At 45.2% G+C, this 15,747-nt stretch overlaps 1 protein-coding gene across 1 annotated transcript in view; it reads right to left on the bottom strand.

Annotated features, from left to right (window-relative positions):
• KSR2 (kinase suppressor of ras 2) overlaps positions 1–15,747 on the bottom strand; it is a 2,560,931-nt gene that overhangs the window by 1,086,215 nt on the left and 1,458,969 nt on the right. The window lies entirely within an intron of this gene.

Below are 15,747 nucleotides of genomic sequence, written 5' to 3'. Positions count from 1 at the left end.
TATCCGGTGACCAGAATCTTTTGTGACCAGAACCCTGACTTTTCCAAAATCCCAAAACTCAAGCGTGGACTGTGCGTATTTCCCCATCCCAGAGAAACACGTAGTATCCCCATCTTGACCCTTATGTCTTTATTCCACTCTCTAAGCAATCCTACCCATACCCTGGTAACTTGTTAAAACTATTAGAATTCTCTGTGCACCCCGTCCTTGACTTTCTAAGTGCTAGCGCCATCTCTCTATTAATTCTGTCTTGTGTAGATCATAAGCCCTTAGTCATATTTAGAGTAATCAAACTAATTTCCACATAAAGTTGAACGCTGTGGTGACAAGGTTGATGTCGCGAATCAACCTTGGATCTTACTGTGTCCCTCTTAGGTCTTAATAATCTAGTTTATGTGAAACCTGTCCTGTTTCTAAGCTGATTTTCTCTCTTCCACTGCTTTATGTTACCAAAAGCGAACCTTCTTTAATCTTGCAAATCTCATCCAGTTCTGTAGCTAGAGACCGCCTTTCACCTCTATATTGTCCCTGTGATATACATCTATCCTGCAGCCCAAAAACTGCATTCCAATTCAGTGTTTTTCACACGTTTTTTGAAAAAAACGTTTTTTGCAATTAAAACTGTGAACCAGAAAAATTGTGAGTTGAGGCAATATTGCAGGGGGAAATCTTAACTTGGCTGCTATCTATCATAATTCAAAAAGTGCTCCTATTCACTTGTGCTTTGGATATGTTCTACTAGAAGGTTAACCATGTGATTGCTTCCATTGTCATTGTCATTATCACCCCATCAGTGATTACTGCCCAAGATTAAAATGTGGGTGATTTTTCTGAATTCTAAAAATAAATAAATATTGTATTTTCACCAACTGGCCTGGTTCATGGTCCATTGTGACACGGGGTATTGGTACAAGGGGGTATGAGACAGGTTGGGTACTGGCTCAATTTGAATTCAATTAAATTAAAGAAAAGGTATTCCTATTGAGCACCACATCCCAGGCTAAGACCAGGTGTCTTGGTTCAGTGTGTGATGCCCGATTGGAATCCTTAACAGTGGCTGCGACAACCGAGGCCCAAATCTGTGGGTGTTTGATATACCAGTGGTTTAGGCATTTCCCTTTGCGCCCAGGTCAGTGCACCCACACATGTGAGGTAGAGTTTTCTTCGGGACATCTTTGAGGGCGTGGGAAGGTAGGACATGTGTTGTTGCTGGCGGGTTACGGTTGTTTCCTGGTGGCAAACGTCTGAGAATTGTGTTTTTCTTGCCTACACTTTGGACTTTCCCAGGCCTTGTGGGTAATAAAATCTAGGGCCATTTGCACAAGTCAGACTGCTTTGGATTCCCACGGGTGTCTTCTTTTCACGAATGCATAGGGTCCAGTGTTTTCCTTGGTTGCTGCGACACCTGAGGCCCAAATCTTGGGTTGTCCACAATACCAAATCAGGTATAAATGTGGTCTTCCCAAGGCGTTTGATGTTCCAGTGGCTTAGCCTTTTCACTTTGCGCTCAGGTCAGTGCACCCACACATGAGAGGTACCATTTTTATTGGGACACTTGTGGGAATGTGCAGTTTTTGTAACCTGAGCAAGTCACTTATCTCTCTCAAAAGGTCTGCCTGTGCTCTTTCAAAAAAGGTATGCTTGCCATTCTTCACCACATTTGTTTAACTTATTTTCAAAATCTACTTACGTCTGTTTAGTCCGTTAACATACAAATCCTGTGTATCAATTGCTCAGTTTTTGGCTGGTTGCTTGAGTTGTGAAACATTATTAAAAATGTGTTATTTCCCAACTAGAAGAGTTGGAGGAATTTAGCGGTGCATTGCTTTTCTCAATATTCACAGAAGTCATTAGTTTACAAGTCCAAACATATCCAGCACATCCTTTTGTTTCTGTCATTGTTCCAATTTCCCCCCCCCCCAACTATGGAATTTTAGGTACATAGTTCTTGCCTGACCTGCACAAATGACCCCTTCCTGAACTTGGAATTTTGTCTTTCTTTCAAAAATGTATTCCTTAATGTATTCCCATTGAGCTTTCCTACCCTCCTCTTCAATTCCATGCAAGCATGTCCTATTAAAAAAAAGGGAAAATGTGCCCACCGCAAACAAAACTGATGGTAACCTTAAGGAAAATATGATTTTTGGTTCCCACTCAACCTTTTCTTAAAAGCTTGGAAAATTGCAAAATCAGATCTGCAAACCATTTCTTCTTGGCTCTTATAAGGAAAGAAACAGAAGGCTTCTTTGCACATAATTATATTGTCATTGTCTGAAAAAACACAACATTTTGTCAATTTTGTGTTACTTTCTCACACCCCCACTATAGCAAACGACTAGTCCTCGTGGCGTTGTCAATGCCTACATGTGGGAAGAAAAGGGTGCAAATGTGGCTAGGGATTGAATGCGACATACCCAATTGTCCAAAAAAGGGCTCAGCACTGGGAGCGAAAACCCTCAGCAGTTAAGGGGTTAATAATAGGTGAAAACTAAACATTAGTGTTCATAACAAAAGAAAACGCGTTTTATAGTGTTGTGGCAATGGCACTGTTAGGGTTACAGGACACTTTACACATAGGGAAACATGAACATATTTTCCTCTGTAATTTTTGATTTTTGAGCCCTTATATAAATCAAATGTCCAGCTGTTTAGTGTTGTGTTAATTCAATTATCGAACCAGCTATCGGTACAAGAAGGATAGGGTAGGAATTCAATGGTATTTCACAGAAATATGTACTATTCTGTATTTCGGCATATGTGGTATATTTTCAAATAACTAAATGAAAGGAAAAAAGTGGGTTTCTTCATTAGTTGCAGTGAGAACATTTTCAAGCAAAAAATGCAACAGTAGACTTACTGAGAAAGTCTCACTCGTGTAACTCACAACGTACTCAAGGATTCCGTGTATGGTCATAAATGTATTCAATTATCTACTTGGGAGTTTTATATAACATGTGATTGGGCAATTGAGGCTGTACATTCCATGTGATTGCAGCAGCATTAGTGATTCAAGCAAATCTTGGCATGTGCATAACATTTTAACCATTTGCAATAGTGGTCATTAAAATCTATAATGTTTCATGGAATGCATTCCCTGATCAGGATCTGTTCAACAAAGCATGAAACAAGCATGAGGGCAAGAACAAGCACCGACGGCTTAGTTCAAGCTGAACACCCTAAAATTTTTCTGCATGTTGGTCATTGAAATACAAAACAAACACAATGCAAATACATTTCACTGGAAATCCATTACGTTGTAATTGTAAGGAACTCATGGTGGCAACAATAAAGACAGACACAAGTGATCACAGTTCAAGGGTGTTTAATAAACTGTACATGCGAGTTGGAAAAATGCCTACTCTAAACCTAAATCTAAGATGGGAGCAAGCTACGACCATCCAACAATAAGAAGGCAGTCGTAGGGGCGTCTTGTCAAATGGAAGAGCCTCTACCAAGAAAAACCTATTGCCAATCCTTATGCTAAATACAAACAGAGTGTGGGATAGGATTCACAGGAAAGAAAGAAGTGTTCAAAAATAATAAGTCAGGATGTGGTAGTCGGGGTTTCCCTTCCCCAAATTTTGAGCACAGGACAATGCGGGACTCAGGAGCACAGCAAACACTCAAGCTTTCCGAGCACAAGACTACAGTTCCGCTCTTGGGTATCAGAAGCGTCTGTGGTTAAGTCTCTTTTCTACAAAAAGTCTCTTGCCTCAGAAGACCTGATGTGTTCCAAAAATAATAAACACAAGTTCATTTCTTATTGCATGTTGGGTGACGCTTTTTCACCACTGGATCCTCCTCTTCCGGGCTCAGACTCTTCTCGAATGTTAGCCTCCCTCTGTCGGTTTCACTATGCCTTTCAACACAATCTCCTCTGTGACATTCATGAATCTTAATGTCTTTTTAAACAGTTCACTGTAGACAACACTCTGCCGGGTTCACTCTTGTCAACACAGTATTTATTGGGACTTCAGGTTTGGTCCCTCTTTATCAGCATCCCTCCGTCTGGTTGACTCTTGCCAACTTTGCCAATCATATAATTCCTTGAACAGTTCTTACGATGCAGGATTCACTTCCCTTAGCTTTACAATCATCTTCCGGTAAAATATTTTCGACTGTACATATGATTTTACTGGACCCCTGTATGACCACCTTGACCCCTTTCTCGCAGTTCCCAAGGCCTTCTGGTAACAGTAGTTTCAACAATAGGGTAATCGCCTAGAGTATTAACAGTTCTTTGTATTTTCTTCAATTAGCGGTTTGCTACTTTTGTTCCACACAGTTTGGTTTCTTAACGGCTCTCCCCTGGACTCACCAGCTGTGATGAACCGCATGGCTTTCCTTGTCTCTGGAGTCAAGGCCGGTACCACGGTGGCAAGCGTCTTTCCCCACCTTGGTTATCAGCCGAGGAGGGCCCTGTGTACCGGTGATATCTGCTACAACACACGCTGGCTATTGTTCGCGGTCTTCCGATTCCTTCTGCAGAGGGCCTGGGTCGGAAAGGGCAAGGTTGCTTCTCTCCTTATCTCCCTCTCGGTTTGCGCCCTCTTTCTCCTCCTCTTAAACTGACATGCTGAGTTAGCGCTCTCGTCGTCCGGTCTGCTTTGCTCATATTGTGCTCTTGTGCTCCACCTGTTATCCCTGTGGGGAAGGGCTATCAGGTGTGTGTGATTCTGGTCAATTGCCTGGCTTTGCCTGACCCTTGTGTTGGGACATATCAGGTAAACGGCTCTAGTGTTTGAAAGTGATTGGGTCAGAAAAGGGGGGGTAGAGTGTTTGAGTATCCTATGGGGTAGGATTGGGAAAAGGTGTTATAAGAAGGGGGATACCTCATCTCACCGGTTGGTGTCCCACTTACACGATGCGAGGACCACCCATCCAGGTGATCCTCCCTAACTGGTCCACCCCAGGAACTGGATCCAATAGTGATGGCCATGTCCTGGCCAACTGGATGACAGATCTCAGGGGACTAGTCAAGGAGACGCCTTCAGGTTTCTCACATAATGCTATGTGTTTTTACAAAGAAATGAATAACACATTGGTGTTATCTTCTCAATATCGTTCAGGCATTTGACACGCCCAACTACCTTTTCTTGGAAGGCCTTGACTGAGTCTTGAATTGCAGCTGTTTCTGAGAATCCAGTTTCTATGTCAACTTGGACTGGCACTGCTAAAATATTAATGTAGTAAAGCAAGGGAAATGTCCATCAGTCATGATGCTGAATGGAGGTTGGGCTTTGCAAACTGCCAGGCTTTTGACTTACAAATAGTCAGGAATGGATGTGAACCAGCACCAATTTGCTCACCTTCCCAAAATGTTCCCAAGAGATAGCAACTCGATACTACCCATATTAGTCAGGGTAGATATACAATGTTTTGCATATGCTGACAACGTGGCGTTGTTGGATTTAACACCAATGGCACTGCAGGCCTTACTGGATCAATTACATCAGTATGCAGTGCTTAATTCACTAATAATCAATACTAATGAGACATAAATAATGATGATTACTCCAAATTATCATATTTTGTCTGGTTGCAAGTCCTGATTATTAACATTAAATGGCAACAAAATTGAGACTGTCAGTGCCTATAAATATCTGGGTGTAACAATTGACAGCAGATTAAATGGAAAATTCCATCTCCAGAATATTCAACTCAGAATTGCTCAGGTCACAGGCGATATTAATTAAAGCACTGACTTACAAAGCAGGAAGTTACTCTGTTGGTATGATCATTAAACTATACAATACTAAAATCTGGCCCATATTAACATATGGGATTGAAATCTTGGGCTTAAAGTTGATTGTTAAATTAACACTGATGGAAAGATTTACATTGCAAAGGCTACTGAGGCTAAACAATCATACTCTGGCAGAATACATCTATTTGGAATATGACATGAGTATCACCACAAAAATTGACCAATGTAGTTTACATATGTCTTGGAACATAACAAATACAGCACCTGGCACTTTACTATGCTACCTTGGGGATGCTTACTATTTCAAAATTACATATATGAAATCTAGTACTATTGCTATTGTCAAAGTCATAGACCAAGCTCAGCTATGGTTCAGTAGAACCACTGGAGATGTAGTTTACATATGCACCTGGCACTTTACTATGCTACCTTGGGGATGCTTACTATTTCAAAATTACATATATGAAATCTAGTACTATTGCTATTGTCAAAGTCATAGACCAATCTCAGCTACGGCTCAGTAGAACCACTGGAGATGTAAGCATTCTCCCGTACCCAGGATTTAAGAACAAGATGCACCACATCCTTGAAACACACTCTAGAGATCAACACTTGGCGGAGTTAGTGGGGAAATCCAGTGTTGGCCTATTTATCATACTATATGGGGAAGGAGTGTACACCTTCACATGTTAACTGTTTTTTTTAGAATCACTTAATATGGAAGTATATTAGGATTAAGATTAATGATGTTATGACCCATGAAAAATTGGGAGAACGTCTGGGGATCCCAAGAGACGCTAGGCTATGTCATTTATGTGAAAACTTGATTGAGACTGCAAAACATCTACTACTGGACTGTGTAGCCCTGGAATGTATATGGGGCAGACACATGCAGTCTTGGTGTAGACGGGAACATGAACCAGAGAATGACATGTAGGAAACATTTATGTCTGGAAATAAGCATGCATGTACATTTTATTTGATGAAATTGTGGATTATCATTGAAAACATTCTTGGTACTATTAACTTTTGATATTGTAACATTGTGAATTACTTCCTATTTTTTATTCTTTTTATGAGGTGAATGAAATTAGCATTAAAAGTTGAATTTTATTGCTAAACTGTATAATACTTATTAATAAAAACATTTTTTTTAAAATGTTAATAGTAGTAAAGCAAGAGAAATGTCCATCAGTCATGATGCTGAATGGAGGTTGGGCTTTGCAAGCTGCCAGGCATTTGACTTACCAATAGCAGACAGGAACAGATGCGAACCAGCACCTACCCACTCAGCTTCTCAGCACTTTACCAAGAGATAACAGTGTTCTAGAAAGAAATTGCTGGAATTGTCTGGGGAGGATAGAAGTGGTCCCCTTCCCTGACGTGCAAGTAAATAGAGTCTGGATGGGTTGGACAGTGGCTGCAAAGTGGAACACCCATGGAGGTGAGGAGAATTTGGACCTGAGTTCCACCACAACCAAAGTACCCAGGCCTCTTGCAGACACCAGACTCAAAGGTGCAGCAGCTAACTACACTGGCTAAACAATCACTGTGAGTGACAGACAGAAACTGGTATGCAAAGAGATAAGCTTGGCTGAAGGTAGCATCAATGGTAAATGGAAACAGAGCATAGGTGGGTAAAGTCTTTTCCATGAATTATGGCAGGCTGATGATATACTGATGAATGATGTTGTGAGGCAAAGGACAAGGGCCGAGAGTCAGCTTGTGTAATCCACTGCATGACCAGGTGTTACATCTCCTCCTAATAATGTAAAACAGGGTTAGTCCATGTGGTAGTACCGGAGAGCACAGAGAGCGATGGAGCCAGTGATCTGTGAGAAAACCTGACCTGATTCCTGACAATAACCTACCTCCCCCAAAGAACTGGGATTTGTAGGCTCATGGGATTGGAACTATCAGTGTACCTCACAGAGTTGTAAAGACAGTAAATAACGGTCCGGTTCCCGAGAGAATTCCTCAAGGCCTAGACCTTTCCAGTGGAGTAAATATTCAAGTCACATGCAGGAATCAAGAAAAGACTCAAGAGCGAACATAATTGGAAATAGCAATGTGCTCTGATTTGCAGGACGACCAGACTTAGGGACGGACACAAAAGATGGGTCATAGCTCCTATGTTTATGAAGTTGAAGGTTTGTAGCTACAGTGGCGAACCAGAAGCAGGAATGACATGTTACAAAGGGGGTTAATAAAAGTAGAAGAAAAACTCCTAGCTTGCCCTATTCTCTACGAGGGAAGTTCCCTACTTATAAACTAAAACTAATGGTGCTCGTCAAAAGAAAACAGTCCTTATTCCAAAATCCTATCCAACTAATCTGGCCCTACCACTTTGGAAAACTTAACTAAAAGAGAGGCTGGAGAAATGGCCTCTACCTTCAGCTACTTTCTGGCCCAACCACTTGGATGGCTTGCCGTTAGCTTTAAGTTCGTCAATATGATAAGACAGTTCACAACTTTCTTGCATACTTTGCCCGTCAAAAGAAAGTATCCTCTGCATGGCTCCCTCTTCCCTGGGAAAACAAGTGTTTTTCTGAGAACCTCTCCAGGTCCCTTTTCACAAAGTTCTCTTCATAACAACTCCGTGGCTACTGGACTCGGGATATCCTACGGCCCCGTGGCACACTTGTTTTCTCTCAACCCACGTAATTCTTATAGGGAGTTTGTCCACTTTCGTTTTCCAGGATCCTGTAACCTCATTGCCTTTCTCAGCCTGGATGCAAAGTGTTTGTAGTTATTTCAATCTGTTTTACAGAAGGTGCTTGCCCGTTCAGGTTTCTCAGGGTCCCATAACCTTGTTGGATTTACCAGCCTTTATTCAAAGTGTTCAGACCTCTGATTCACATGGGGTGCTTGCCTGCTTGGGTTTCGCAGTTTCCTGTAACCTCACCGGATTTCCCAGCCTTGATTCAAAGAAGTGTTTGCACCTCTTAGCGGTAGTCTCTCTGTGGAAGCATTTGCTTCCTTGTCGTTACTCGTCTCTGCAGCTGATGTCCTTCTGCCATCAAGTTCGGGGATCCAGGTTCTCTCCGCCGATCTGGTCTTGGTGTCAGTTACCGGGCCTGAGGCTCACCATGGCTTCCCTGTGGTCATGTCACAAGAGGAAATGGGTGCCTCTCAGTCGCCGCCTCTTCTCTGACTTTGGCTTCTCGGTCGGACAAGATGCTAGCCTTCCGGCATCCAGCTAGCATTTGGCAAATTCTCCACGCTACCACAGGATCCCTGTTCTAGAATGGCTCTTCCCTCCCCAAGACGTTTCTTATACAGAGGCTCGCCCCTGCATAGGAACACTCTTCTCCCTGGGTAGGAGTTTCCCCTCCATTCATAGTTCCTCCTGGGTTTATGTACATCATCACAAAAAAAGGGTGTGTCCTTCTTTGACTGTGGCACTCAGACAAAATCCAGTATTACCTGAAGCCAAAGAGATGGAAGGAATGTCACTGGTTGCTTGAGTAAAAACAGGAGTAAAACAGTTTTTCCAGGTCCCATGTAGGCAGAGACTGTATGCCGGACTGGGAGGTCCTTATCAGACTGGAAGTCCATGTAACTGAGAGGGGAGTTACCCTCAGTTAGGTCCCACTTGCCAAGACCCCTAAAAAGATCAAAAGGAGGGATGATATATTTGATTGTAGAACACATTGAGGTATGTTAAGTATTTCAATCAGGCGATACACCCTGGTCTCAGCCTAGTATGCAGCGCACAACTGAATTGCTTATTTTGTTATATATATGGATTCAATATTTGAGAGCTACAACACTCATATCACACCCCTTTTTCAAATACCCCGGGTCACGATGGAACAGGAACCAGGCTAGTTGGTAAAGGAAATATTTATTTATTTAAAATTCAAAGAAATCATAGACTTTTTAATATGGGGCAGCAATCACCAATGTGATGATAATACAATAGGAATGTAGGCAATGCACTTAAATTAACCCTTTAGCAACACAGATAGAAAACACCAGAGAATAGAGACACTTTTGAACTTTGGAAAAGATAGCACTTAAGTTAGTATTTCCCCCTGCAATATTCCTCAACCCACAAATAAGCAATTCTAAATAGATATAAGGAAGCAGCAGGTAATCAGGAATGAGGAATAAGAAACCAAATTCAAATACAATCTTCCCTCCCCAAACAAGAGAGAAAAACAGATCTGAAACCCATACACTGTTAGAATGACACTAGGAAATGGCTGAATAAAACAATGATGTGTGCAAAATTCCCTTGATCAGTACAATTCTCTACAGGAGCGCAACAGTGGAAAGTTACAAGCAATCATAAGCAATAGATTGAGCAAAAGCATACAATTCGAAAATGAATGAAAGGTTTAAAACAATTGATAGTAAAAACAAGTGTAAACCTTTGCAAAAATGATCATTCCCGCCTGAAATTAACCAATTTGAAGAGTGGTTTTTGGTTTGGGTGTAGCTATATATCTTAGGTATAATCAGGAAGTTAAATGAAGTCTCTAGCTATTAAACTGAGCGAGATATGCAATGTAGAATGAGAGGCGTTTTTAGAAAAATCAGGTAGTGAAAACAGAAAAGAAACTCAGTTTGGACAAGAACAGTTTTACTCTATACTAGAGCATTCAGGCTAGAATACCAAAGAGGGATAGAGTAAGCTCCAGGGTTGATTCATGAGTTCAACCCTAGTTCCCCAGCGCCCACCCTGGCGGAACCAGTTCGATCACTTGAAATAGGATTGATAGCTTCAGATTTACAAGACAAGATAAAAATGTCTAAAGAAATAGCATTTAGCAAGATAAATCAATGACAGGGTTGCAATAAGTATTCTGACAATGTTCCAAGTTATTGGAACTATCCTATCTCTGAACTATCCTATCCTTATATAGGTAAGGATAGGATAGTTCAGAGATTGGGATAGGGCAAGGCAAGGCAAGTTATGCTATGGTTCTATGGTTCCTATTGATACTCACAGTCTACTTTTAATTTGGCTTTTGCACCGTCAGCGCTATGGATCACCACACAGATCTGGTCTAACACAGGACAGCCGGACAAAATCTGCAGGCATGGACTGGATACCAGAGAGCACTTCTGGTTACTGGATAAGATAGTGCATCGGGAAAGCAGTGTGGCAGCAGCATGCAGTGAGTGGCAAGCCAGGTTAGTTCAGGATCCTTCCCAAAATGTGGGTAATGGGATTTTAGAATGGAGGTTTCAGATTGAGGCCTTGCTGGGAATGGGGTCAGCAATGCATAGGCCTTGGCTTTGCAAAGAAAATCTGAAATCAGGATCAAAGCAGGATGAAGGAAACAGGAACCGGATGCCATGCAGAAATTCAGTAAGAGAGTCAGGAATCGGTGTGTCCTGAGTCCTAGTCAGGGGCCCTTATTTATAATGTCAGATGACATCATTACAGTATATGACAGGGACAGGATTCACTACCCACACCCCTAACAATAGGATTGGGCAAGGGCATAGTCTCCACCTTGCTCACAATTGGTTGGATATCAGAAAAGTGATGTCATGTTTATGAGGTGGTTTTTACAGTATCTAGACACTCCCACATTTACTTTACTGAAAATCTAATTTTGCCACAAACAGATATGTATGCAGTTGCCACCTCTTAGTAAATCAGATGCACAGGTTACATATTTTGTGGAGCACAGATTAATCCAAACCTCCAGTCTGTGCAACCTTGTTTTGCCTTTCACACATTTTGGAAATTTTACACATAAACGGGGTAATTCATAGATTTCAGCGCAGAGGCAGCGTACGTGAGCAGCGCAGAGAGGGAGCGTGTGCCAGCATGCGCCAGCCGTGTGCGCTAAACAGCATTCTGGCGCACCGCGTATTCATGGAATCACCAAGCCATTTTGAGCGCTGGTGCAGAGAACATCCCGCAGTGCCAGTTACGCCCCCAAGAACGCCCCTTGCGCAAGGAAAAACCATTGAAATCCCCAATGCAGCGCAAAGGGCCGCGCTAACCCAGGACCAGCTAACAGGGGCGCTACACTGCAATCGCGTGTGCGGGGAACATGTATTTCGGGGGTTCGCGGGAAGTTTCACACGCGATAGGCCTTGGGCGAGCAGGGTACGTGTATTTCTGGGGTGCGTGGGAAGTTTCACATGCGATAGGCCTTGGGCAAGCGGGGTACGTGTCTTTCTGGGGTGCGTGGGAAGTTTCACACGTGATAGGCCTTGGGCGAGCGGGGGACGTGTATTTTGGCGGTGCGCGGGAAGTTTCACACGCGATTCCACTGGCCGAGCGGGGTACGTGTATTCCTGGGGTGCCCCAACGTGAATTGGCAGTGTGTGTCCTCCCAGGTGAGCCCTCACCACCCTCCCCAGGGCCTGCAGGCGGCCCACACCACAGGGGACTACCCTGCAGCACTGCCCATGCCCCGCAGGCAGCCCATCCACCCAGGGCATGCCCCCTAGCCAGCCCACATGTCACCATGCACAAGTGAGCACCGACACATGTCCCCCTGCACCCCCCCATCCAGCAGTGACAAGCACCTGCCAGCAGGGCCCGACTCATGCCCCCCCAAAAATGTTATAAAGATGCATATTCATGGGCCTCATGTCCACCAAAATCCCATTGCACGCCACCCCAGTCTTGAGCCCCAATCAAGTTTCCCATCCACCCCACACTGAAAGGCCTATTACATGACACAAACCAAAAGACAACTATGTACATCAACACATGTCCGTCACACACGTACACTGGGTGCCAGTGATTGTGTAAACCCACATTGTGACATGCAGTAAACCAATGAGCAAATACCACACATGGAAGTAATAAATCAAAATGTTTTTCCCAAAAAATTAAGGTAATGGAATGAAAACATGAAAAATATTTGAAACAAGAAAATAAATGCATGTCCAAAAATGAATAAAAGAAATGAAGTCTCAATCCAAAGTAATCCAAAAGAAAGTTTGTCTAAACTCTCCGTCCACCAAAACAAATCCAAAGGAAACGTAAATTGCAAAATCCATTGATCCATAGAGATTTTAAAAAAATGTTTTCAGAAATCCACAGTTCAACTGTACATCAATTCAATCCAGGGTCCATGAGCCCAACAAATGAAATGAAACCTATGAAAAAAATACCTAAGAAATAACTATATCCAAAAGGGTGGGGCATTGTCCAAGCACCCCAAAATAAAGCAAAACGAAAATGAAACTTAACACTACAAACTATATACAATGGGGGCAGGCTAGTCCGATGGTTCACTTTTTGATTTCCCGGGCCAGGGCATCATCAAACTCCTGGTCTATGTCCTGGAGGCGGGCCTCTTCCATGGCCCTGAGGTTTCGCAGGGACGATGCCATGTTCAACTCCAAATCCCTGCAAATTGCCTCGAGGCACTCAGTCCGCCTCAGCGCCCTGCGCATGGAGTTCTCCTCCCTGACCATTGTGAGCCGTGCCTCTTCCGCCTGCCCCCGCTCCGCATCTATGGCCTGGCCCAACCGCTGACACACGGAAGACACTCCCAATCCAGGGTCCTCCTGCCCTCTGGCCGATGCCTGCCCCTCTGATGTTGATGGCCCCGAGTCATCATCGCTCCCACCTTGTGCCTGCTGCTGCTGTGCCTGTGCCCTGCCTCTTGCTGCCTGCACGTCCTCCTCCGGCTGGGGTGCAGTTGTTGTGGTGGCCACCCCTGCTGGACGTCCAACTCTCGACTGTGGCAGGGATGTGTCCTCCACCAGCCTGGCTGCTGGGTCAGAGGCAGCTCCACAGGGTACCCAGGTGATACATGGGTGGGAAGATGGCATGGAGGAAGACTGGTGCATAGGGGGTTCAGGTGAGGAGGGGGTCGGAAGAAGTTCCAGCACACAGAGGAATCCAGCACTGGTGACCCATCCTAGTAGGTCATCGCGGTCAAAGCGGCATCCAAGATGACGTGCAGTGTCTTCAGGAACACACTGCAGGTCAGCTTGCATGCCCCGTTAACGCAACGCCATCCCAGCCAGGACAGGCTCAACCCGGTCCCGGATTGCCACGTCCCCAGGGAGAGGAAGGCCAGTTGTGCGCTCATCCCCTCCCTGAAAACGGGTCTGGATGTAAGCATCCCTGCTGGTGCGGGATGATGCAGTCACAGGATCAGGGACAGGATTACACACAGGCACCTCCGCCGCGGCCTGTGCTGCCCCTGTCCCTGCCCCTGGACTGCACCACTAGCACTAGTGGAATCCCCCCTCCAGACCCCGTGTGTGTCCCTTTCACGGCCTCCTCCTCCACCAAACCCCTCACCAACCTGGATGACTCCGTGCCATCTTCCTCCGTTGGACCCTGTGGGGACTCAGCTGCCCCTTCTGCTGCCGAGGAGTCCACCTCTAACCTCCGCCTCTTGAAGCTACCCTCAGCAGCTGCACCCTGGGATGCGGCACCAGACTCCTCACTCCCCGACGAGATGACAACATGGGAGGGGAGCTGGGCCTTGCGTCTCCGGCTGGCAGTGCGATCCCTGCCGCTTTGCTCCACAGCAACCTCTCCGCCCTCTTCATCAGTTGATGCTGCAGACGGGGAGAGATAGAACACAGGCATCAGGGCACTGTACAATGGACTGATATACACATGACATTTGTACATGAGTGGCAGTGTCAAACTTCAAACATAGCATCACACTACCCAACACACATGTCATTTCAACACACACATATGAGTAAATCAACAGGAATGTTGCACCAGGCAGCACCATCCATACACAAACAACAGCCTGACGTCACATGCAACACGGGGAGTGCAGAACACATGCACACACGCCACCATACTTACATGCATCTGTACATCTCCACCACCTGTCGCAGTGATAACATCGCCATCCATGCATCCATGTTGCATCACAGTTGCACACTTGTCAAATACACACACATGTACATAGTGCAGATACATGCAGCAGGAACCAGCATCCATGTGTGACACCACAACCATGCCACTGTACATACACATACATTTTTACATGTGTGCACCCACACATGCATTTGCCCAGCATGCTTACCAACATATACACCATCGATGTGTCTCACACATGAGAGGAATCGCATGTGGCAGGTTCACGTCCCTGTACATACGCATCCATACATGGCCCTACAAAGACATGTGCAACCTGCACACTCCTGGCACACCTCAAGACGCACACGCACGTCCAATCAGTACGCATGTACACTTACCGCTCGACTCCAGACGGGTCTGCCTCTCAAGGACCTGGACGTGGTGCGCTGGGCGTATATGTTCCAGGACCCTCATTTGGTTGTGTTTAGGCGGACCCGGCACCCCTTGGCATCCGCTGCCTTCAAGAGGCGCCGGGCCTTGTTGAGGGTCCTGGATCTGAAGTCCTCCCAGCGCTTGCGGACACGTTGAATGTCGCGGACTGCCACCCCCTCCTCGTTAATGACAGTCACGATGTCCATCCAGATCTTCTTCTGTCCTTCATTGTCGGCGCGCAAACTTCCAAAGAGGGCATCATACTGCCTCAGGACTTGCTCGACCAGGATACCAACCTCACTGGCACTGAAGCTGGTAGCCCTCTTCCTCTCTGGCTGGGGGTTGGCAGTGGTGCCACATGGTGTTGTGTCCGACATGGCAACCCCAGAGGCAGGTGTGGGTGGACAACTGGGTCCTGGGGCTGGGCTGTGGAGTGATGGTATCCCAGTCGGGAGTCTTCAGTTCCAGCAGGGGTGGTCACAGCAACTGTACTCCTGCAGATGGCTGATGTGCAGGCACCAAATAGCAGGGCACGTGGGCAGCAGGCAGGCAGGCAGGCTGCAGCAGATGGCATGTGGGAGCGTGCTTGGGACTCTGGGGGAGAGGAAAATAGCCTTCTGGGCAGGAGCGTGGTCTTCCGTGTGTTGTCGCATGCCATTTTCTTGTACATGCTTTTTGTGGAGAGTGAGCGGGTGATTCTTGTACTTCTTGTCAGTTCACACGCGATTACTTCACAACGGTTCCAGTTCATACTCCCTGTTTCCTCAGACAGCGTTCAATTCTTCTTTTGGCAGGCGTGTTGCGAGCGCGCACATGCGCGTCTTTTTCACTTTCTTTTTCTAGGCAGACG

This window comes from Ambystoma mexicanum, chromosome 10 (genome assembly GCF_040938575.1).
Source record: "Ambystoma mexicanum isolate Mex_15411 chromosome 10, UKY_AmexF1_1, whole genome shotgun sequence".
Lineage (NCBI taxonomy): Eukaryota > Metazoa > Chordata > Amphibia > Caudata > Ambystomatidae > Ambystoma > Ambystoma mexicanum.
Note: the sequence above shows the minus strand (reverse complement) of the source record. Positions and strands in the feature narration are given on the sequence as shown.